Source organism: Bos javanicus, chromosome 7 (assembly GCF_032452875.1).
Source record: "Bos javanicus breed banteng chromosome 7, ARS-OSU_banteng_1.0, whole genome shotgun sequence".
Classification (NCBI taxonomy): domain Eukaryota; kingdom Metazoa; phylum Chordata; class Mammalia; order Artiodactyla; family Bovidae; genus Bos; species Bos javanicus.
The window spans coordinates 29,184,420-29,209,997 of record NC_083874.1 but is presented as its reverse complement, the minus strand read 5'-3'; the positions used below and the strand labels follow the sequence as shown (position 1 = coordinate 29,209,997).

General features: G+C 38.6%; 1 long non-coding RNA gene across 2 annotated transcripts in view; it reads right to left on the bottom strand.

The window, feature by feature from the left end:
• Positions 1-16,102: 16,102 nt before the first annotated feature.
• The window catches only part of LOC133251004 (uncharacterized), a 250,186-nt gene continuing 240,710 nt past the window's right edge, over positions 16,103-25,578 (bottom strand). For both annotated transcript variants that reach the window (XR_009737480.1, XR_009737481.1), the window contains one exon: positions 16,103-16,729. This is a non-coding gene — a long non-coding RNA (uncharacterized LOC133251004). The remainder of the gene's footprint in view (positions 16,730-25,578) is intronic.

Genomic DNA, 25,578 nt, shown 5'->3' with positions numbered 1-25,578 from the left:
CTCCATATGGTAGCAGGCTAAGTGATTAAAACAACAGACATGTACTTGCCTAAAGTACTGAGCTCTAGAAGTTCATGTTCAAGGCACCAGCAAACTAGGTTTCTGGTGAAGACTCCCTTTCTGGCTTGTTAAATGGTTATCTTATGTGTTTCCCCATGCCTTTCCTCTGTGAATGCTCGGAGAGCAAGAGAGTTCTGATGTCTCTTCCTTTTCTTATAAGGATACCAGTTCTATCATATCTAAGGGCCCCAAACTTATGACCTCTTTTATCCTTATTTACCTCCATGAAGAACTTTCTCCAAATGCAGTTGCCTTGGGGGTTGGAACTTCAACACATGCATTTTGAGGGGGACACAATTCAGTCTGTAAAAGAGTTGGGGAGCCCTTGGAGCAAGACCCCATGTAGCCCATGGGCCACCTGTGCGTGAACTAGACCAAGGGGCCCCTTCCTTTCAGTAGATGAGGTCCTAATGTGGTCATTAGTGTGGGCAGCCACAGGATCTGTAGAGTATTTACAGACTTGATTTCAGCCACTAATTACCCTCTAGCTCAGGAGTTCTCTTGAGGGTAGTGAAACAGAGAAGGACCCTGTGGGGCCCCCCAATATAAATTGCTTCCTTGTCCCCTGCTTTTTGCTTGTAGGAAATAGGCCTCATAGCCTTCCTGACCTTCCTTCAATTCCAAAGGACACATTCAAACAGTTACTTGTCAGGGAAGTGGGAGTGGGATGAAGAAAAAAATGGAGAAGTAGTCAAGAAACAATACTGCAGCGTTAGGGCAGGAGCTGGTTAATCCTCAAAAAATGTACATAGCAATACCTTTGAGTCCTTCCATAGGAACTAGGGGATCAGTTCAGTTCAGTCAGTTCAGTTGCTCAGTCCTGTCCGACTCTTTGCGACCCCATGAATTATAGCACGCCAACACCCAGAGTTCACTCAAACTCAATCCATCAAGTCGGTGATGCCATCCAGCCATCTCATCCTCTGTTGTCCCCTTCTCCTCCTGCCCCCAATCCCTCCCAGCATCAGAGTCTTTTCCAATGAGTCAACTCTTCACATAAGGTGGCCAAAGTACTAGAGTTTCAGCTTCAGCATCATTCCTTCCAAAGAACACCCAGGGCTGAGATCCTTTAGAATGGACTGGTTGGATCTCCTTGAAGTCCAAGGGACTCGCAAGAGTCTTCTCCAACACCACAGTTCAAAAGCATCAATTCTTTAGTGCTCAGCTTTCTTCACAGTCCAACTCTCACATCCATACATGACTACTGGAAAAACCACAGCCTTGACTAAATGGACCTTTGTTGGCAAAGTAATGTCTCTGCTTTTGAATATGCCATCTAGGTTGGTCATAACTTTCCTTTCAAGGAGTAAGCGCCTTTTAATTTCATGGCTCCAATCACCATCTGAGGTGATTTTGGAGCCCCCAAAAATAACGTCTGACACTGTTTCCACTATTTCCCCATCTATTTGCCATGAAGTGATGGGACCCATTTTCTGAATGCTGAACTTAAAGCCAACTTTTTCACTCTCCTCTTTCACTTTCATCAAGAGGCTTTTGAGTTCCTCTTCACTTTCTGCCATAAGGGTGGTGTCATCTGCATATCTGAAGTTATTGATATTTCTTCTGGCAATCTTAATTCTAGCCTGTGCTTCTTCCAGCCCAGCGTTTCTCATTATGTACTCTGCATAGAAGTTAAATAAGCAGGGTGACAATATACAGCCTTGACGTACTCCTTTTCCTATTTGGAACCAGTCTGTTGTTCCATGTCCAGTGCTAACTGTTGCTTCCTGACCTGCATATAGGTTTCTCAAGAGGCAGGTCAGGTGGTCTGGGATTCCCATCTCTTTCAGAATTTTCCACAGTTTGTTGTGATCCACACAGTCAAAGGCTTTGGCATAGTCAATAAAGCAGAAATAGATGTTTTTCTGGAACTCTCTTGCCTTTTCCATGACCCAGCCGAAGTTGGCAATTTGATCTCTGGTTCCTCTGCCTTTTCTAAAACCAGCTTGAACATCAGGAAGTTCACGGCTCACATGTTGCTGAAGCCTGGCTTGGAGAATTTTGAGCACTACTTTACTAGCGTGTGAGATGAGTGCAATTGTGCAGTAGTTTGAGCATTCTTTGGCATTGCCTTTCTTTGGGATTGGAATGAAAACTGACATTTTCCAGTTCTGTGGCCACTGCTGAGTTTTCCAAATGTGCTGGCATATTGAGTGCAACACTTTCACAGCATCATCTTTCAGGATTTGGAATAGCTCAACTGGAATTCCATCACCTCCACTAGCTTTGTTCATAGTGATGCTTTCTAAGGCCCACTTGACTTCACATTCCAGTATGTCTGGCTCTAGGTGAATGATCACACCATCGTGATTATCTGGGTCATGAAGATCTTTTTTGTACAGTTCTTCTGTGTATTCTTGCCACCTCTTCTTAGTATCTTCTGCTTCTGTTAGGTCCATACCATTTCTGTCCTTTATCGAATCCATCTTTGCATGAAATGTTGCCTTGGTTTCTCTAATTTTCTTGAAGAGACCTCTAGTCTTTCCCATTCTGTTGTTTTCCTCTATTTCTTTGCACTGATTGCTGAAGAAGGCTTTCTTATCTCTTCTTGCTATTCTTTGGAACTCTGCATTCAGATGCTTATATTTTTTCTTTTCTCAATAATTTTTCACTTCTCTTCTTTTCACAGCTATTTGTAAGGCCTCTCCAGACAGCTATTTTGCTTTTTTGCATTTCTTTTCCATGGGTATTGTCTTTTTTGCATTTCTTTTCCATGGGGATTGCCTTGATCCCTGTCTCCTGTACAATGTCAGGAACCTCCTTCCATAGTTCATCAGGCACTCTGTCTATCAGATCTAGTCCCTTATATCTATTTCTCACTCCCACTGTATAATCATAAGGGATTTGATTTAGGTCATACCTGAATGGTCTAGTGGTTTTCCCTACTTTCTTGTAGGGGATAGGAATGTAAAACCAGGAAGTTAAGAGATACCTGGATTAACCAGCAAATTTGGCCTTCAAGTACAAAATGAAGCAGGTCAAAGGCTAATAGAGTTTTACCAAGAGAATTTACTGGTCATAGCAAACACCTTCTACCAACAACATAAGAGAAGATGCTACACATGGGCATCACCAGATGGTCAATACCGAAATTAGATTGATTATATTCTTTGCAGCAAAAAATGGAGACACTCTATACAGTGGCAAAAACAAGACCAGGAGCTGACTGTGGCTCAGTTCATGAACTCCTTATTGCCAAATCAGACTTAAATTGAAGAATGTAGAGAAAACCACAAGATCATTCAGATATAACCTAAATCAAATCACTTACAATTATACAGTGGAAGTGACAAGTAGATTCAAGGGATTAGATCTAATAGACAGAGTGCCTGATGAACTATGGACGGAGGTTTGTAACAGTGTACAGGAGGCAGTGACCAAGACCATCCCCAAGAAAAAGAAATGTAAAAAGGCAAAACTGTTGTCTGAGGAGGCCTTTCAAATAGCTGAGAAAAGAAGAGAAGCTAAAGGCAAAGTGGAAAAGGAAAGGCATACCTATCTGAATGCAGAGTTCCAAAGAATAGCAAGGAGAGATAAGAAAGCCTTCCTCAGTGATCAATGCAAAGAAATAAGAGGAAAACAACAGAAAGGGAAAGACTAGAGATCTCTTCAGGAAAATCAGAGATATCAAGGGAACATTTCATGCAAAGATGGGCTCAATAAAGGATAGAAATGGTATGGACCTAACAGAAGCAGATATTATTAAGAAGAGATGGCAAGAATACACGGAAGAGCAATACAAAAAAAGATCTTTATGACCCAGATAACCACTATGGTGTGAATACTCACCAAGGGCCAGATATCCTAGAATGCGAAGTCAAGTGGGCCTTAGAAAGCATCACTATGAACAAAGTTAGTGGAGATGATGGAATTCCAGTTGAGCTATTTCAAATCCTGAACGATGATGCTGTGAAAGTGCTGCACTCAATATGCCAGCACATTTGGAAAACTCAGCAGTGGTCACAGGACTAGAAAAAGCCAGTTTTCATTCCAATCTCAAAGAAAGGCAATCCCAAAGAATGTTACAACTACTGCACAATTGCACTCATTTCACACACTAGCAAAGTAATGCTCAAAATTCTCCAAGCCAGGCTTAAACAGTATGTGAACTATGAACTTCCAGATGTTCAAGCTGGATTTAGAAAAGTCAGAGGAACCAGAGATCAAATTGCCAACATCTGCTGTTTCATCAAAAAAGCAAGAGAGTTCCAGAAAAAAATCTATTCTGCTTTATTGACTACACCAAAGCCTTTGACTGTGTGGATCACAACAAACTGTGGAAAATTCTGAAAGAGATGGGAATACCAAACCACCTGACCTGCCTCTTGAGAAATCTGTATGCAGGTCAAGACGCAAGAGTTAGAACCAGCCATGGAACAACAGACTGGTTCCAAATTGGGAAGGGAGTATGACAAGGTTGTATATTGTCACCCCACTTATTTAACTTATGCACTGGGTACATCATGAGAAATGCCAGGCTGGATGAAGCATATTCTGGCATCAAGATTGCTGATAGAAATATCAATAACCTCAGATATGCAGATGACACCACCCTTATGGCAGAAAGCAAAGAAGAACCAAAGAACCTGTTGATGAAAGTGAAAGAGGAGAGTGAAAAAGTTGGCTTAAAACTCAACATTCAGAAAATGAAGATCATGGTATCTGGTCCCATCAGTTCATGGGAAATAGATGGGGAAACAATGGAAACAGTGACAGACTTTATTTTGGGGGGCTCCAAAATCACTGCAGATGATAACTGCAACTGTGAAATTAAAAGACACTTGCTCCTTGGAAGAAAAGCTATGACCAACCTAGACAGCATATTAAAAAGCAGAGACATTACTTTTTCAACAAAGGTCCATCTAGTCAACACCATGGTTTTTCCAGTAGTCATGTATAGATGTTGGGCCATAAAGAAAGCTGAGTGGCAAAGAATTGATGCCCTTGAACTGTGGTGTTGGAGAAGACTCTTGAGAGTCCTTTGGACTAAGAAGATCAAAGCAGTCAATCCTAAAGGAAATCAATCCCAGAAGGACTGATGCCGAAGCTGAAACTCCAATACTTTGGCCACCTCATGTGAAGAGTTGACTCATTTGAAAAGACCCTGATGCTGGGAAAGATTGAATGTAGGAGGAGAAGGGGACAGCAGAGGATGAGATGGTTGGATTGCATTACCAACTCGTTGGACATGAGTTTGATCAAGCTCTGGGAGTTGGTGATGGACTGGGAAGCCTGGCATGCTGCAGTCCATGGGGTTGCAAAGAGTCAGACGCAACTGAATAGCTGAACTGAACTGAACTTATAGGAACTAGGGCCCCCATCTAGGCGGGAGATGATGACTCCAGGCTGAGCACAAAATTCCTAGAACACTGCCCTATTGTCTCACCACCAACCAATCAGAAGAAAATATACATATCCACAGTTTAAGATGATGAGGACTCTGACTCCCTCTCCAAATGATTCTCCCTATAAAAACTTTCATGGTAGAGCAGAATCTTTGGAGTTGGATTTTGGACATGAGTCTGCCTTCTCCCCAGGTTGCCAGCATCCTGAATAAAGCAATCTTTCCTTTCCAACCAACCCTCATCTCTTGAGTATTGGCTTTTGGCCAATCGGCAAGCAGTCCATCCTGAGTTTGGTAATAGCACAACTTATACAACAAAAAGTGAACCTGAAAAATCTACAGAGGAACCTGAGATACCTTGGGACATCAGGAATAACAAACAGGGCCTTCAGCAAAGGGAATGAGAGGCCAACATTCAAATAAACACATTCTCAATTGTCATTTCTATGTTAGACAACTATTAGGTAATCTAGTATTACAGACCTGGAACTCAGATGACAGCTTTTTTAGGTTCATAGCAAGTATCCTGATGTAGGCCTGTATGAAATGCCAGAGATTCCATGACAAGAGTCCATCCAGGATCTGAGCCAAGTACAAATATATCCATAGATCATGGACACACAGAGAGTGCCTCCTACTGAAGAATAACCTAGTTCCCAAAAAGCCCTTTGCTATGCCAAGTACTGGGGGTCAGGCTTGACTTCCTGAACTGCCTGGTTGGAGGTTCCATGAAGAAGGGCAGTAATGTACAATGGATAAGACCCCAGTCCAAGGCCAAGGAATCTGGATTTGAATCCTGGATCTGCCCCCAGTTGGCTGCATGACCTTGGCCAAGTTACTAACTCCCTCCATGCTTCATTTCTCTCTTGTAAAATGGTCATAAGTATACTGCCTACTTTAATGGTTGATTTGGGATTAAACAAATTAATTAACACCTGTATATAATCCCCCATCCAAAACTCTCAAATTGAACAGCTCAGCTAAAAACCTAAAAAACTGACAATCTTACTTGGCAGAAAAACTTGACCTAAACTGAAATTAGGCTATGTATAATTCTTATTTATTCTATACAATGTTAGTATTCCTTTTTTTGCTATAAAAAGATGAGAATATTAGCTTATAGAGAGATACCTCAGACTTAGTTTGGGGTATAAAGTTATATTTGGTATACAGACCTTTCTAAAATAGGAACATACAAAATTGAATCCAAGGGTTACAGATAAGGCATTGTGGAGGTAGAATGGTAATTAGCACTTAGCAATTTATTTTAGTGTCAGTTTTGAAAAGTGTGTTCTGTGACTAGGTGTTCTACAAATAAAAAGCAAGAGCATGACCCTAACTATCTAACTGTAGAATCATAGAATAATAGAGTTAGAAGAAGCTTGGGTGATGATTAATTTCAGTCACACATTCATAGATCTGAAAAACAGAAATTGCACTTCTAGCCATAAGCAGTAACAGGGATCAGATTCACCCTCCCACCAGAAATAATCAAAAAATACATTAAACAACAGTTTTCACTAGCAGATTAGTCAATGAAAATCAATAACTGCACAGAGTTGGGAAACAAACAAGATGAGTCCTTGACTGCCATATCTTATTGCCTTAGGAAAGTTTCCAGGCTGTGGTGCAAGAAGGCTGAAACCAAGCAAAACCCAGCAGAATTCTTGAGTTGTAGATATGAAACTGAGAAACTAGGGAGACCGAGGCAGCTAGAGTGTACAAACCAGAGTATCAGACAAAAGAGAGAGGCATCGAGTTTGAACTCTGGAGATCAACAGAGGGTCCCCTGGAGTATTCAGCTGAGTACTATTCATACATATAAATGAAGAAATTATACAGGAAAGGAACACCCAAAGAATATGAACAATATTCTTACTCACTCATTCACACAGGGCTGGGAATGTTGCCTGTTTCCATGATCTGGAATGGAAAACAGAATCAAGATTTATTGAGCACTGGGTAGAATATGCAAAATGGTCTTTTTTCAATATTGGATAATAATTAGTCCTAGACTAAGTATCACTCTGGTCCTGCCTAAATACTTTAAAAACAAGCCCCAAAAGGCTGAAGCTGTTTCCAAGTAGCTTAAATGAGTCCCAGATCAAAGTTCAAGAACATCAACTGGAATACAAAATATCCAGTCACCAACAAGCTAAAAATCACAAAGTCCAGCATCCAATACAAAATTATCAGGTATATAAAGAAGCAAGAAAATGTGACCCATAATAATAAGAAAAAGAAATCAATCAAAATCAACCCATACCTTTCCCTATTCCTCCCACTGAGTATAACTAAAACTTTGAACGTTGTGTATAAAACAAACATAAGATGACTCTGAAAGACAGAGAGAAGAAAGTAGATGAGCTAAGGAACTGAAGACCCAAGAAATAATATGGTGGTGAATTTCTGGGGTTCTCTTTTTGCTTCACATATCGTAGACTTGGTGCTGAACAAGGGGACAAGCCCAAAATATCAGTATCTGCAGACAAAAAAAAAAAAAAAAATCCTCAGCAAAAGACTCTCTTTTTAGTCAAAAGACCATGACAGGGCAGCATAACAAGACAAAACTTGAGACGACAACCTCTCCACTCCAGCCAGGCCTTAAAAAACCCATAAAATGGTAATCCTACATCATCCACACCAGTAAAGGGCCAGTGGAGAGCCCAAGTTTCCACCCTCTGAGTCTCTAATGGGGCATCACAACACCCCTATTTGGGTCATGTCAGAGAAGGCCAAGGAGGAAGCTAGGTCTTTCCATTGCCATCAACTAGTAAAAAGTCTCCTCTCCCCATGATGTCTCCAGAGACCAGGTGGGAAGCTAAAACTCCTACCCTCCTCATCCTGATAAGGCAGTGTTGCCCCTCGCTCTGTCCGTCATAATGTGAAGAAAGAAATATAAAATGGAAAGTCTAAATGAGACCCAAATCTAATAACATAAAACAAAAATACATAGGTTTAAATTGAAAATCACTCATCATGTCAAGACACCGGAAAATCTCAAAACAGAATAAAAAAAGACAGTGAATGGATCACAGCACTGAGACTGCAGAGATGTTAATATTATCAGGCACAGATTTTAAACCAGCCCAGATAAGATGCTTTAACTAAGAGAATTAAGAATATGCTGAAAACAGGAAAAAATAGAGAACCTTGTCAAAAAAATACAAAGTTTCTGCAAATATGAGATACAAAGAATAACTCTAGAAATTTCAGCTCTAGAAATTTAGAGCTTTAAAAACATAATAATATAAATAAAAGTTCAGTAAACATGCTCTAGAGTGAAATGGAGTGGACATAGAAAAGAACTTGTGATCTAGAATAGAGGAAAACTGAAATTATCCACTCTGAACCACAGAGAGAAAACAGACTGAAAAGTAAAAATGAAGACAGCCTCAGTTATTTGTGTGATTGAGTACAGAGAGGAAAAAGAGGACAAGGTGGAGAAAGTGCTCAAAAAAATAATGCATGAAAACTTAATGAAATCTGGCAAAATACACGACCATAAAGATTCAAGAATCAGAGTGAACTCCAAACAGGATAAAACCAAATATCATAATTAAACTTCTGAAATGTAAAGATAAGAATTCTTGAAAGAAACTAGCAAAATAACATCTATAAAGGAAAACTACTCAAATGACAGCATACTTCTCGTCATTAATCACTGGGGCCAGAAGGAAGTGGCACAATGATTTTCAAATGCTGAAAGAATACCTGTCAACCTAGAATCTTATACCCAGCAAAAATACTCCATAGTAAAGAAGGTAAAATCAAAGCATTCAGATGAAGAAAAACTAAGATAATTTGCCTCCAACAGACCTACCTTAAAAGAAAAACTTAAATTCATAATAAACAATAAAACACAGAAACCATCAGGAAGGAAGAAAGCAAAACTATGGCTAAATATAAAAGATTTTGCTTCTCCTCTTGTGTTTGCTAAAGTGTGTGTCACAGTTGAAGCAAAAATCATAACACTGTCTAAAGTGGGTCTAAATATATAAAGAGGAAATAGTTAAGATAATTATAAGTAGTAGAAAGCAGAGTGACATAAAGGGAGGTAAGATTTCTATATTTTGCTCAAAATGATAAAATGACAAGTACATTGCAATGAGACACCGATGGATGGATAGACATAGTTACCTAACTACCTACCTATCAAAGAGATACACTGAAAAACATGAACTAAATAACTCCAGAAAAATTCTAAGAAATATTCTAGTAACCCACAGGAAGGCAGGAAAAGGAAAGGAGATAAATGTAACAGAAAGAACAAATAAAAAACAAAATATAAAATGGCAGACTGAAGCCCAAATATATCATTAATCACATTAAATTTAAATATTTAAAATATATTAATTAAAAGAGAGAGACTGGCAGAGTTGATTTTTTTTTTAAATCACCCAACTATACACTATCCATAAGAAACTCACTAGAAACATAGTGACATAGTTAGGTTGTAAATTAAGATAGAACAAATGTAATATAGCATCAATAAAAAGAAAGCAAGATAGGATATATCAACATTAAATAAAATACACCTCAAAGTAAAACAAACAAACACACACCAGTCCCAAATAGGAACATTAAACAATAATGAAAGTGTCAATAGACCAAGATGACATAGCAATCTTAAATGTGTATGTACCAAGCAACAGAGCTACAAAATATATTATAGCAAAACTGAAAAGAGAAAAAGACAAATGCACAATGAATACTTCACCACCACTCTCCCAATAACCGACAGAACAGCTGTACATTTTCTGTAAGAAACAGAGAATTTGTTCTTTCAGCAAGAACAGAGAATTCAACACCACCAATCAACAGAATCTAATCAACATCTTCATAGAGCACTACACCTCACAAGAGCAGATCATACATGCTCTTCAAGTGTCCATGGAATATATATAACATATACCAAGACAGACTCTGTACTGGCCCACAAATGTAAAATAATTAAAGTTGTGCAAACTGTATTCTTCAAGCACCAGAGAATAAAACTAGAAATCAAAACCAGAAAGATTATTTTTTTTAGAACGGTAATTTTTAAATCTTCAAACACCTAGACACTGAACAACACATTTCTAAAGAATTCATGCATCAAATAGGAAAACTCAAGGGAAATTTTTTAAAATCTGAAAATGGATAGATTATACTTTTCTTGTCATTTAAATCTCTGTAGCAGATAACTGTTTAAACAAAAATGAAAATAATGTAGTGGGTTTATAACATACATAAAAGTAAACTTTATGACAAAAATAGCACAAACTGGGACAAGAGAAATCAAAGTGTGCACTGCACACAACTGCACCAGTAGTGTCACAGGTGTACACATGTCTGAAACTGAAAACGTATACTTTAAAATTTGTTCAGTTTTTGTGTGTCAGATATTCTGCAACAACAAAATATGTTGTTAAGACTATAAAAATGAAATATAGAAATCATCTGAGGTCACATAATTTTATACTGTTGTCTGTATTTGCTTACTCACTTGCTGCTTTTCAATTTGAACAATTATAGCTTTTGTTGACTGTAAAATATTTTTGCATTTGCTTGCAGAAATATTTGTTTTTATACTTCCCTATAATTAGATTATAATCTGTGTGGCTCCTCTAAGTATGTGCAAAGGCTGCAGACACAGATAATGGGCAAAGCCAAGACAGGGTATAAACAAACTAAATGCCGCCAGGGATCAACTTCAGCTGCACATTCTTTGGCTGTTATTTTTAGTAAATGAAATTAATGTAAATATTGAAATGTCTCTGTCTTTGAATGAGGATCTCCAGTGTGGATGTGAAACTTCCATCCTGTGCCAAATGCCAAAGTGGGAACTGGCTTCCTAAAGTTGTTTTTACTTGTAAGATTTTAAGTAGATACATTTCCATGGTTGTTAAATACCAGCTTCTGGGCATCCTGCCATAATTTTAAAGCAACTAAGAAAAGTGATTCTTAAAGTCTGTGGTCCACAGCCTATTGGAAATTTTCAAAGAGCTTCCAGTTGATTCATAAATGCATTGGAAGGACAAATCATAGAACACTGGGTGAACTTAAGTGTTTTCCTCAATGGCAGATTTAGTTCTGTGTTACAAGTGACAAAAATCAACATTCTCTTCTCCTATAGTACTAACTTAATATAAACCTCAAATTGGATATTAAGAGGCTAATTATAAGTAGGTACCTTTTCATTTTTTTCTCAAAATATTCTACAAACCCAACTATACCAGAACCATCTGGGAAAAACTTGTAAAAAATTAAAGTGCAGACTCCAGTCTCCCACCCAAATCTACTAGACTGGCACACAGAGATGAGAGCAGGAATCTTCATGTTTGACAAACATCCTAATGATTCTTATGTATACAAATATTTGAATGCTGCAGTTTTCTCCATTTGGATCTACCCCACTTGAGTAGCAAAACATATTTCATGACATTTAGAACCTACAACTACCTTGTTTGACCGTGGACTGCTTTGCTGGCAACAACTATTTTAATTCTTCTGTTTATCTTTGTGTTGAACTGAGTTAAAAACAGAATTATAAACTCAAATTCAAAGATGACCAAGAAAACCAAGAGACTTCTAAGAAGTGGTATGAAGTAAAAATGAGGAATCATCCAGGTGTGTGTTTTGTCAGTTTTGAGGAACAAAAAATATTACTTTTAGATGGCAATAACAAAATTCACTTCTAATGAACAAAATAATTATTGAAGACATTGCAGTGGAAAAAATGTGCTGATGATAAGCCTGAAATCCCCTATTTTGTCACTGAAACAACTGTTCTTGTAATGTTTGTTCATGTGAGAAACTTAAGAACACAATTTTAAAAGAAAAATGGCACAGAAAACTTTTCAAAGATCACTGAGTTCTATGGACCTAAAACTGTGAGGACTGAAGGGCTCAGGAGGTAGCAGTGACTGAGATCAAGGAATGTGGCTGCACCTGGCCAACCTTCTAGAAATAATTTCAATTTTCATACTCAGTTTCTCACTCTTAAGAAATAAAATTAGCACTGTTAATAACCTAATGGGTATTTATAGTTGTAGGTTAACAACTGTAGGTTAAATACAAACGTTGGGCTCCTTGAATAAGCTAGAGATCATGCAGATGCTACAAAGAGACAAGGGCCATGTTTAAAAAAAAGTTGAATTAAAATACACTGTACTAAAAATATATATATATATACACTGTTCTAACAAAGCACATCTTCAGCACAAGGAGAAAGTGTATAGGGGTCACAGTGTGTCCTTTCTGAGGATTACACTTCCAACTCCCCTTTCTCTGCTGACTCCTAGCACCCATAGCCAGTTAAGGGAGACAAGTTGGTGAGTTTGAAGGGACTAATCCTGGATTTCAGAGTTAAGACTATCCAGTTTGGATCTCAAGGCATGAGGATCTCAATCTGTGAGACTCCAATTCTAGCTACTCCTATGGTGCTAACAACAAAGTCATAAGTAGCCCCTGCCTTATTAAATTATGTCTGCCAGGAAAGACAAGTCTCGGTAGGACAGTAAAGCGGAACTCACAAGGCTGTGAGTTCAGAATGGCAGGCTGCTTCTGTGTGAAACTGAGTGAGTGCTTTGCCTCCATTTTATAAATCAGAAGAGGAAACTTTTAGACACTGGGAAGCTGAGTAAGACAAAGTATATTTACTATGATTTAAAGTCAGGGCCTTCCCTGGTGGCTCAAACAGTAAAATATCTGCCTGCACGGCAGGAGATCCCAGTTCGATCCCTGGGTCGGGAAGATCCCTTGCAGAAGGGCATGACAACCCACTCTAGTATTCTTGCCTGGAGAATTCCATGGACAAAGGAGCCTGGCGATCTACATACAGTTCACGGGGTTGCGAAAAATCTGACATGACTTAGCGACTAACACTAAGCAACTATCACAAAAAAGTCATAGCAAGAAGCCATGTAATAGGAAGGTGTCATAAACAGAAACTGCTGGCATATAAGCCTCCAGCAATAATCCAGATTTTTCTATACATTATGTGCTTCTCCCCCCACCTGCGCCAATCTCTATGATTTTTGGAGTTCATGTGAAAAGATGCTACATTCATGGGAAGTCCTCACTACCACCTCTTTTCCTGTCAAAATCTATGTCTACTCCAAATTCAGCTACTTTCCTGAAGCCATACTTTCTCCACACAATCAGAATAATTATTCTCTGCCTCTGTCTGTAATAGCCTTTTGACCTCTTTGATAACACATACACATTTTATGATCAAGGTTTTGCCTGTCTGTCCCTTTTGATTAAAAGCAGAGACATCACACTTTGCTGACAAAGATCCATACAGTCAAACCTATGGTTTTTCCAGTAGTCATGTATGGATGTACAAGTTGGATCATAAAGAAGGCTGACCACCAAAGAATTGATGCTCTTGAACTGTGGTGCTGGAGAAGACTCTTGAGAGTCCCTTGGACTGCAAGGAGATCAAACCGGTCAATCCTGAAGAAAATCAACCCTGAATATTCATTGGAAGGATTGATGCTGAAACTAAAGCTTCAATACTTTGGCCACCTGATACAAAGAACTGACTCATTGGAAAAGATTCTGATGCTGGGAAAGATTGAGGGCAAGAAGAAAAGGGGACAGCAGAGGATGAGATGGTTGGATGGCAGCATTGACTCAATAGACCTCAATTTGAGCAAAGTCTGGGAGACAGAGAAGGACAGGGAAGCCTGGTTGAAATTCATGGGGTCTCAAAGAGTTAGACATGAATGAGCGGTTGAACAACAACCCTTTGATTAAGCCCCTAAAGATAAGATCTATGTCTGATTATCATTGTATCATTCACAGCACAAAAGCACATTATCTTGCACAGAACTGCCATTTTATAATGTTCGGTCAATTGAGCTTATAAGAGTTATAAAACTGACCAGAGAATTTTCAGAGTAAAGATAGATAAAATAGTGCATATTTTGTCTTATTTTTACAATGCATAGAAATATCCCCCTAAGTAGATACTAGAGTTATCCCAATTTCAGCATGGATCTACCTGGACTGGAAGTCCAGTTAATGCCAATTACACAGTGCTGTTGCTATATTTAAATGCATTTGAAAATCATGATTCAAGAGCATCATTCTACCCAAAGAATTTGGAATATACTATGTATTACTTTATAAGTATATACAGAGGCCACAACTTTGTTTTACAATCACTGGTTTTTGTTTTTGTTTTTTTTCAGTTCTTCCATTTTGACTTATAGCTAAGAAATGTTTGATGGAATAATTTGAGTTTAGATAAAGTCTTAACTGATGTTTAATCTCCAAATGATCAGAGATCTATTCAAAGGCCTACTGTGCTAACACATTTTAGTGGTAGGAATGCATAATTAAACATCTGTCCCTAAATTGAAACATTAAGAAAACAGTGAAGTGAAAGTGAAAGTCACCCAGTTGTGTCTGACTCTTTGCGACCCCGTGGACTATACAATCCATGGAATTCTCCAGACCAGAATACTGGAGCAGGTAGCCTTTTCCATCTCCAGGGGATCTTCCCAACCCAGGGATTGAACCCCGGTCTGTCTCCCGCATTGCAGGAGGATTCTTTAACAGCTGAGCCACGTGGGAAGTCCAAGAATACTGGAGTGGGTAGCCTATTCCTTCTCCAGGGGATCTTCCCAACCCAGGAATCAAACCGGGGTCTCCTGCATTGTAGGCAGATTCCTTACTAACTGAGCAATCGGGGAAGCCCAAGAGAACAGAAGTAGATAAAAATATTTTTGAAAAATTGATTTAAAAAATCAATTTATATAGGAAAACACTTGATTAATACCATTATTGTAATCAACTTTGTGACAGTGAAATCTTTTGATCATTTCCCTCAAAACCAGCTAAATACACATTTAGTTGTATTCAAACTGCTTTTCATTCTACAGCAATCCATGTCTTAAATGTATACACAAGTGTGTAAAGTATATTTGTCCTGTAAATAACTTACCTTTGGGGAAGTTCTATTATTTTCCTCAAATGTAAAGATCAACTAAACAATTTAGAGGTCAATAGTGAACAGTCGGTCATTTAAGAATGATTAAGAGTATCTTCAGCTACAATTTCAAAAACTGAAAACAGCTAGGATCTAGGGAGCAATTTTATCAGCCATTAAAATGCTCTTAAGCTGTAGAATAACATATAATGTCTCTACTGATGAACAGAGCTATTAGTGGTCAGCTTAATTTTAAACAAATTTAAATATATTAATTTTCCTAATAAATATTTAATTGTATATACTGTAAAGTAAAGTAATTCTGGGGACTGGAGTTATCTTGAGATATCAAAGCCTCAGGAGGATGCAGGAATTGTGACTGGGGCCACTTCTTATAACCTGGGGTTGCAATTCATTTTTCATAACACAAAAGGCCTATTTTCTTCCTAGGCAAGGCACATGGTAAATTCAATATTTTCAGTTCAGTTCCACAGACATTTATTAAGCATGTTATACAAGAGGAATCAGCCTCACACAAAGGCTAACAGCTACCTGCTGGGTCGAATCCAGCAGGTAGCTTTACTACTTTACTACTTCACACGTGGGTGCCTAAGTTACTGAAGAGCTCTGTGCTTCAGTTTCCTCATCTGTAAAATGGGGATGAAATAACAGTACTCATATTAAAGGAGAAAATAAGGTTAGACAAAATGATGTGCATAAAGTTCTTTAAAAAGTCCTGATGTGGGAAATGCCTAATAAATTGCATTAGTCAGGAATTCTCAACAGAAAAAAAAAAAAAAAAAAAACTAGAGATATATAGAAAGAGAGAGGGAGAGAGGGCAATGGAGATTTAAAGCATGGGTTCATGTGATTACAGAGGCTGCGAAGTCCCATGATCTGCCATCTGCAAGCTGGAGACCTAGGAAAGCCAGTGGGGTCATTTGCCTGGGAGCCAGCACTGTTGATGGTATAAACCCCAGTCCAAGGGCAGCAGAAGATGAGATGAGAGATACAGTTCAAGTAGTGAGAAAGGAAAAAGGGAGTAAAATCCTCCATCCTCTATCTTTGGTCTATTCAGGCCCTTAAGAGTTTGGATGATCCTCACACACTGCAAATGGGCATCTATTTTATTGAATCCACCAACTCAAAGGCTCATCTCACCTAGAAACACCTTCCCAGACACACCCAGAAATAATGTTTAATCTGGGCGCCCCCCTGCCCAGATACACGAAATTAATCATTGCATCAGTGTTAGCTGCTGAGGTGTACAAGGCAGTGTTTGGTGCTGGGATGAATGCAACATGAACACAACACAATTTCTTCTCACAAAACGAGGCAGTTCTGCAGAGCTCAGGTGAGCAGTCATCATTCTGGTCTTGTCTGTAATCCCAAATGGGTGCATTCTGAGGAGGAATATTAAAAGGAAACCATGAGAGACTTTCATTTCATATTTCCCAATGCACCTTATTTGCATACTGAGAATTATTTAAAAATAGGGAGAATTTGGCCTTGAGGAAAAAGCTAATTTAAATGAAAGCCCAAGGAAAAATAACTTCCTTTTGTTGATGTCCAGCAGCCCTCCAGAGAAAGATGTTCTCTGTGAATTGCCTTTTCTCACCTGCTGTTGTTTTAACTGGTTTTCAAGTACTATTGGTTTCTAAGCCACCAGAAAGTGGCTTAGAAAACATTAATTCTTTTCTGGTCCCTTTCCACTTGAGATAAAATTTAAATTTATAAGCTCAAATTAAAAGATCAATACACATTTCCTGCATACCCTCTTATTTTTAAAAGCCTCTTTTTAAGAACTAAGTGGCTTAGCTGAGTGGACGCTATTGTTTTTAAGAGTCTGTTTGGATTGGAGATGACCATGGCGTGGAGGGTGGCCACAGCATGGGAACATCCAGCGTTGCTCAGGAATTTTTGGAAATTCGGCTTTTTCCCCCTCTATAACTCAATAATCTTTGCTCTCTTAGTGAGAGAAATCCAAATGTAGTTGGCTTGAGCAAACAAAAAGGAATTTATTGGCTCACGTTAAAGCCAAGGACAAAAACATCCCAAGGTAAATTGAATTCAGGGGCAGCTGGACAGAATTTGATAAATATCATTAGAGTTTTATCTTTGCATATGATGGACATGACATCTCCTATCAGCCCAAGAGACCCATCTTGCCAGCTGTACAAATGCTTCAGGAAGACAGCATGTGCCCTTCTGTATTTGCACCATCCCACTCCTCTTGGGCTGCATGCCCAGCCCTGAACTAATCTCAGGGTGGCTAGGATACAAGTCATCTGCTCACCCTGATTGCTGCACGAGAGTACACCATTAATGGATAAAAGCAGCAGTCTGGCAACAGACTACCCAGTTTGGATCTTGGTTCTACCACTGAGTGATGTTAAGACTAATTTTTCAGCCAACCTGTGCCTCAGTTTCCTCATCCAGAGAATGGAGGTAATAAATTGTCCCTATCATCATTTTGTTGTGCTAGTAGCTAAGTTAATACATTTAACAAATATATATGAATAGAAGGCATTTAGCACAGTGCCCGGAGAAGGCACCCCACTCCAGTACTCCTGGCTGGAAAATCCCATGGACGGAGGAGCCTAGTGGGCTGCAGTCCATGGGATCGCTAAGAGTCGGACACGACTGAGCGACTTTACTTTCACTTTTCACTTTCATGCATTGGAGTAGGCAATGGCACCCCACTCCAATACTCTTGCCTGGAGAATCCCAAGGACGGGGGAGCCTGGTGGGCTGCTGTCTATGGGGTCACACAGAGTGGGACACGACTAGAGTGACTTAGCAGCAGCAGCAGCAGCAGCACAGTGCCTGATGCCCAGTAACTAGTCAGCAAGTATCAGTAGGGCTGCCAAGTGGGAGGAAAAGGAGGAGGAAGAAACGAAGAAGCAGGAATCAGCTACTGATGTCCCCACCAGAGGCATATAAAGAATAGTCTTGAAAGAAACTGGTTCAAGGCAAAACAAATGAAAAATTACCCCAAACCGTAAAGTATTTGTCTCAAACCCCTCCATCAAGCAGGGCTTCCCTGGTAGCTCAGATGGTGAAGAATCTGACTGCAAGGCAGGAGACCTGGATTCAATCCCTGGGTGGAGAAGGTTCCCTGGAGGAGGACATGGCAACCTGCTCTAGTATTCTTGCCTGGAGAATCGCCATGGACAGAGAAGCCTGGCAGACTACAGTCCACGGGGTCACAAAGAGTCGGACACGACTGAGTGACTAAGCATAGTATGGCCTCCATCAAGCTGTTATCCTCTGCTCTGTTTCCTACTAGACCTTGGGCGCTGGAAGACACCATCTAGACTGCCATGAGTTGCCCTTATACATGTTCTGCCTTGGGGTTATAAATATAAATATGTTGCTTCTATGTTTTTAAAAACGTAGAACTCTAACATGGTAAAAGGTATAGGTATGGTTTAAGGTTCCTAAAAGTAATCTTCAATTTGTCAGTTTCATCCATATTTATATGACTTAGGCAATGATGTTAACTATGACTGTGTTGCACGGTGGGGGAATAAAAAGCTATGTTAGATGTATCTTTTTTTAAAAAATAATGTCATTCACTAGGAACTTTTTTTCCTACAGAAAATGGACTGCACGTTAGTTGTGCACGCAGGGAGAACGGAGGTGGAAGACGCAAGGAAGCAAGAAAGGAAAGAAGGAACCAAAATAAACCCTCTCCTGTGTCGAGCATTGGAAATGTGGCACTAACAAAGACTTCCCGTTCCACACAGAATAAGCGCTGGCAGAGGCAGCATGCAGGGCTGTGGGTGTGCTCAGCTGTGCGGCGCTGATTATAGAAGATGAAAGGGCTGGCAATTTATTTCATCTCACACTGAAGCACCGCTGACAACTGAAAGTGAGGACAGAAGGATTCATTTGTTCAACTTCTGTTTTAAAAAGCAGACTTCAAATGATACCACAGAGAAAAAGAAGGAAATACTGCGGTGTAATAAAATGTCTACTTTTAAAAAATACACTAACTGGAGCATTTGTATTTTGTAGATGGGTTTGGAAGGCAAAGGGGTTGGCTTGTGTGTGTGTGGTTCTTATCGATTCTAGGAAACAAAATGTATATACACAGAATCAACTACTGATCAGATAGGCCAAGTTAACCTCATCTGACCAAAGCACTCATGCCTACTCATCCTTGAATCCAAAGATTAATCAGATTTAAAAATTTTAACCCTGTAGTGTTTAAATACTTCTTAGACAATGGAAAATGAAAAAGACTTTATGCAGGATCTTTATGCTAAAAGTGAATACATATATGCTACATGATAGAAAATATATTTTAATTTCATAATGCTGGTCTTTTAAAATTGTTTGCAGATCCAGATTTTCTTCATTGATTTATATTTTCATGTTTGCTTGAAATTCTGGAAGAAAGGGTTTAACTTCCTTTTAAATAAAATGTGGTATTACTTTTCATCAACATATTTAGTGTTTGAGAATGAGAAGCATTCTTCAGTTCAAAGGCTCATATAAATTATTATGAAGTCTAATCCACCTAGCAAAGTAGTCTTATCCCAAAAGATTTATTAAAGATGGGTAATATCCCATACTGGTAGGACATTAGTTATTTATGATTAATACACAAGAACAGATCCAAATGTTAATGACAAAACTAAAGAAATACATCCTGACTGTAATCATTAATATTAAACCAAAGCATCAGTGACATGAACCCATCATTCTTAAGCAATTTCTTTAAGAAATTCAGTTAAAGGATTGATTTGTTTGTAACTTCTAATAAAACTTTCACTGTGTTTTCAATGTAGGGTTGCTTTTCTAATTCTGAGAAATCAGCAAAGCAACAGAAATGGAAAAAGATTATAGCTAAAATAAAATTCACCAGCTTCCTTAGCCTCTTCAGACCATTATATTCAAGAATTCTTTTCTTCAACAAATATTTTTGGAGCACTAGCTGTGTGCCAGGCACTGCTTTGGGGAGTAAGAATAATAGCATTTATCAAAAGTTTTGTCTGCTATGGAGGGCACACCTGTGAGACCATACAGGCTTACACTGACCTGGCTGCAGAGGCACCACTCACATAGACCACAAGGCAACACGCCATTTAAACTGTGCAACACATAGCCTGCTTCTGCTCCAATACATACAGGGAGACAGAAAATGTACAAGTAAGCTAACAGGCAATTTAGGTCAAAACTATGAAAAAGAAAAGTAAGAGTCACTCAATAGTGTCCAGCTCTTTGAGACCCCATGGACTGTAGCCTGCCAAGTCCCTCCATGAAATTCTCCAGGCAAGAATACTAGAGTGGGTTGCCATGACTTCCTCCAGGGAATCTTCCCAACCCAGGGATCGAACCCAGGTCTCTTGCGTTGCAGGCGGATTCTTTACCATCTGAGCCAACAGGGAAGGCCAAAACTATGAGTTAGATAAAATAAAAACACAGGCTAACTGTGTGTAGGAAGAGGAGCCACATATGGGACTTTCAGGGAAGGTCTTACCAATATCAGATAAAAATATTACAAAAAATGAAAATTTCAGGCCACTATCTCTGATGAATATAGATGCAAAAATTCTCAACAAGATATTAGCAAACTAAATTCAGTAATACATGAAAAGGGTCAAACACCATGATCAAGTTGGATTTATTCCAGGGATGCAAGGATAGCTCAATATCCAAAAATTAATGTGATACAACACGTTAGCAAAACAAAGGATAAAAATTACACAATTATTTCAAAGGATGTAGAAAAAGCACTTGACAATTCAACATCCACTTATGATAAAATCTCTCTACAAAGTTGGTATGAATGGAACATATCTCAACACAATAAAGGCTAATGATAACAAACCAACAGCCATCATACTCAATGGTAAAAAGCTAAAAGCTTTTCCTCAAAGATTAGAACAAGACAAGAATGCCCACTCTCATCATTTCTATTTAACATAGTCCTGAAAGTCCAAGGTGCAACAATCAGACAAGGAAAAAAAGGCATCTAAATTGGAAGGAAAGGAGTAAAACTGTCACTATTTGCAGATGACATGATACTATATAGAAAACCCTAAAGACTCCACAAAAACCCTTAAGACTCCAATTAAAAAAAAAGTACTATTACTAGAAAAGTAATAGTACTTTATTAAATAAATTAATATATTATTAAATGTAGACTTAATAAATGTATTATCAACTAAACAAAAGAAAATTTTAAAGTTCTTTTTTTGTTTTAAATTTTATTTTATTTTTTAACACCGTTTTTGTGTTTCCTGTCTAGAGAATATCCTTTAGTATTTGTTGGAGAGCTGGTTTGGTGGTGCAGAATTCTCTCAGCTTTTGCTTGTCTGAAAAGCTTTTGATCTCTCCTTCATACTTGAATGAAATCGTTGCTGGGTACAATAATCTGGGTTGTAGGTTATTTTCTTTCATCATTTTAAGTATGTCTTGCCATTCCCTCCTGGCTTGAAGAGTTTCTATTGAAAGATCAGCTGTTATCCTTATGGGAATTCCCTTGTGTGTTATTTGTTGTTTTTCCCTTGCTGCTTTTAATATTTGTTCTTTGTGTTTGATCTTTGTTAATTTGATTAATATGTGTCTTGGGGTGTTTCGCCTTGGGTTTATCCTGTTTGGGACTCTCTGGGTTTCTTGGACTTGGGTGATTATTTCCTTCCCCATTTTAGGGAAGTTTTCAACTATTATCTCCTCAAGTATTTTCTCATGGTCTTTCTTTTTGTCTTCTTCTTCTGGAACCCCTATGATTCGAATGTTGTAGCGTTTAATATTGTCCTGGAGGTCTCTGAGATTGTCCTCATTTCTTTTAATTCATTTTTCTTTTATCCTCTCTGATTCATTTATTTCTACCATTCTATCTTCTAATTCACTAATCCTATCTTCTGCCTCTGTTGTTCTACTATTTGTTGCCTCCAGAGTGTTTTTAATTTCGTTTATTGCATTATTCATTATATATTGACTCTTTTTTATTTCTTCTAGGTCCTTGTTAAACCTTTCTTGCATCTTCTCAATCCTTGTCTTCAGGCTATTTATCTGTGATTCCATTTTGAGTTCAAGATTTTGGATCAATTTCACTATCATTATTCGGAATTCTTTATCAGGTAGATTCCCTATCTCTTCCTCTTTTGTTTGGTTTCGTGGGCATTTATTCTGTTCCTTTACCTGCTGGGTATTCCTCTGTCTCTTCATCTTGTTTAAATTGCTGAATTTGGGTGTCCTTTCTGTATTCTGGCAGTTTGTGGAGTTCTCTTTATTGTGGCGTTTCCTCACTGTGGGTGGGTTTGTACAGGTGGCTTGTCAAGGTTTCTTGGTTAGGGAAGCTTGTGTCGGTGTTCTGGTGGGTGGAGCTGGATTTCTTCTCTCTGGAGTGCAATGAAGTGTCCAGTAATGAGTTTTGAGATGTCTGTGGATTTGGAGTAACTATGGGCAGCCTGTATCTTGGAGCTCAGGGCTGTGTTCCTGTGTTGCTGGAGAATTTGCTTGGTATGTCTTGCCCTGGAACTTGTTGGCCCTTGTGTGGTGCTTGGTTTCAGTGTAGGTATGGAGGCGTTTGATGAGCTCCTGTCAATTAATGTTCCCTGGAGTCAGGAGTTCCCTGGAGTCAGGAGTTCCCTGGAGTCAGGGTTTGGACTTAAGCCTCCTGCTTCCAGTTATTGGTCTTATTTTTACAGTAGTCTCAAAACTTCTCCTTCTATACAGCACCATTGATAAAACATCTCCTTTCGAAGACAATGGGTTGCATTTCTGGGTGCCTGATGTCCTCTGCCAGCATTCAGAAGTTGTTTTATGGAATTTACTTGGCGTTTAAATGTTCTTTTGATGAATTTGTGGGGGAGAAAGTGGTCTCCCCGTCATATTCCTCCACCATCTTAGCTCCTCCTCCCTAAAGTTCTTATTTAATTTTAATTTATTTATTAAAGTTTATAAATTTATTATTAAATAAATCAATAAATTAAGCTAGTAGCACTGGATTCAGTAAAATTGCAGGATACAGGATTCATAAAGAGAAATATTATGCATTTCCATACATTAATAATGAATAATAATATCAGAAAGAGAAACCACAAAAAAAATCTATCTTACCATATGAAAAAGAAACAAAATAAGCCAAAGAAGTGAAAGACATTTACTCTGAAAACTCTAAGACACTGAAGAGAGAAACTGAAGATAATACAAATATATGGAAAGATATCTCATGTTCACAGATTGGAAGAATGATATTGTCAAAATGAACATACTTCCCAAAGCCATCTAAAGATTTAGTGCAATTTCTACCAAAATACCCATGACATTTTTCATAGAACTAGAACAAATAATTACAAAACTTGTATGGAACCACAAAAATCCTAGATAGCCAAAGAAGTTCTGAGGAAAGAAAAACAAAGTGTTATGCTTCCTGATTTCAGATTATACTAAAAGCCACAGTAACAAAATAATATGGTCCTGGAACAAAAACAGATGCATAGATCAATGGAACAGACGACAGAGCCCAGAATTAAACCCATATACACATGGTAAATTAATCTCTGAGAAAGGAGGCAAGAATGTACAATGGGGAAAAGACAGTCTTTTTATTAAGTGGTACTGGGAAAACTGGACAGTTATGTGCAAAAGAATGAAATTAGAAATTTCCTCACACTGTATAAAAAATAAATTCAAAGTGGATTAAAGAACTAAATGTTAAGACCCAAAACCATAAAAATCCTAGAAGCAAACATCGGCAGTATGCTCTTTGACATCGGTCATAAGCAATGTATTTTTGGATCTGTTCCCTCAGGCAAGAGAAACAAAGCAAAAATAAATTTTATTGCATGTCTATTATGTTCTAGTTTATGGACCAAACTTTGCATTCCCAGGAAACTCTGCAATGACTAATGGCAACTTGACCAAGATCTTGATGACAGGCATCCCCTAGCCAAAACTTATAATACATACATGAATAGATACATCCTGACTCCTCTACTACCTCCTCAGAGTAGTTCTTCAGAAGCTATGTGAGCAGCTGTCTCCTGGGCCACAGTCCTCAGTAACACCCTGAAAAAACTCAACTCACAGCTCATATTTTGTATATGTTTCTTTTTTTTTTCCTCAGTCAACATGAAGAACATCTAAGGTAAGAATGTAAACTGGTGTAGCCACTACATAAACCAGTATGGACATTCCTAAAAAAAAAAAAAAAAAAAAAGTTGCCCTGTGATTATCACTAATTATTAGAGAAATACAAATCAAAACTACAATGAAGTACCACCTCACACTGGTCAGAAGGGCCACCATTGAAAAGCCTACAAATAACAAATCCTGGAAAGGCTGTGAAAGAATTTGAAAAACGATATAAATATATATATGCGTAACTGAATCACTTTGCTGTACACTGGAAACTAACAGCATTGTTAATCATCTATGCTCCAACATAAAAATAAAAAATTTTAAAAATGCTGGAGAGGGTGTAGAAAAAAGGGAACCATCCCATCTCTCCTTACCCTGGGTACACCTCTCATTTCTCCACATGACTTACATCTATTAAGTGACTGGCTCGACTCTTCATTTTATCTACACGTTCAGAAGTTCTCTGACTCCAGTTTCAGTGCCCTAGATCCCTAGGCTAGACGTTCAGAAAGGGAAGCAGTATGCCTATGGTCACACAGTGAGTTAAGGGCAGAGCCAGGATTTGAGCTCTGATTTCTCACAATCAAAGCCTGTATTCTTTCACTGACACCAGTGTTCCCCTCCAGCTCCAAGACACTACTAGGTCACCAAACTCCACAAAGGCAGTCAGCTATAAGACAGACATATTTTGCTCTGGCTTGGTCACTGACAGCGTAAATTGAGGAGATTGGAAACTTGGCTGTGCTGGTGGTTTGTGACTCTGAGCTTCCTCCCAAGGCACATCCTTGAATCAGAAGTCACTGACATGCTCAGAATGGCCATCATGAAAAAGTCTACAAAAAACAAAAGCAAGAGAGGCTGTGGAGAAAAGGGAACCCTCTGTACAGTTGGCGGGAATGTAAAGCAGCCACAATGGAAAACAGTATGAAGCTTCCTCAAAAAACCTGCTAAATATAGAGTTGCCATATGATGCAGCAATCCCACTCCTGGGCATATATCAGACAATATTATAATCCAAAAAGACACATGCACCCCAATGTTCATAGCAGCACCACTTACAATAGCCAAGACATAGAAGCAACATAAACATCATTGACAGATAAATGGATAAAGAGGTGGTACCTATATACAATGGAATACTACATAGCCATAA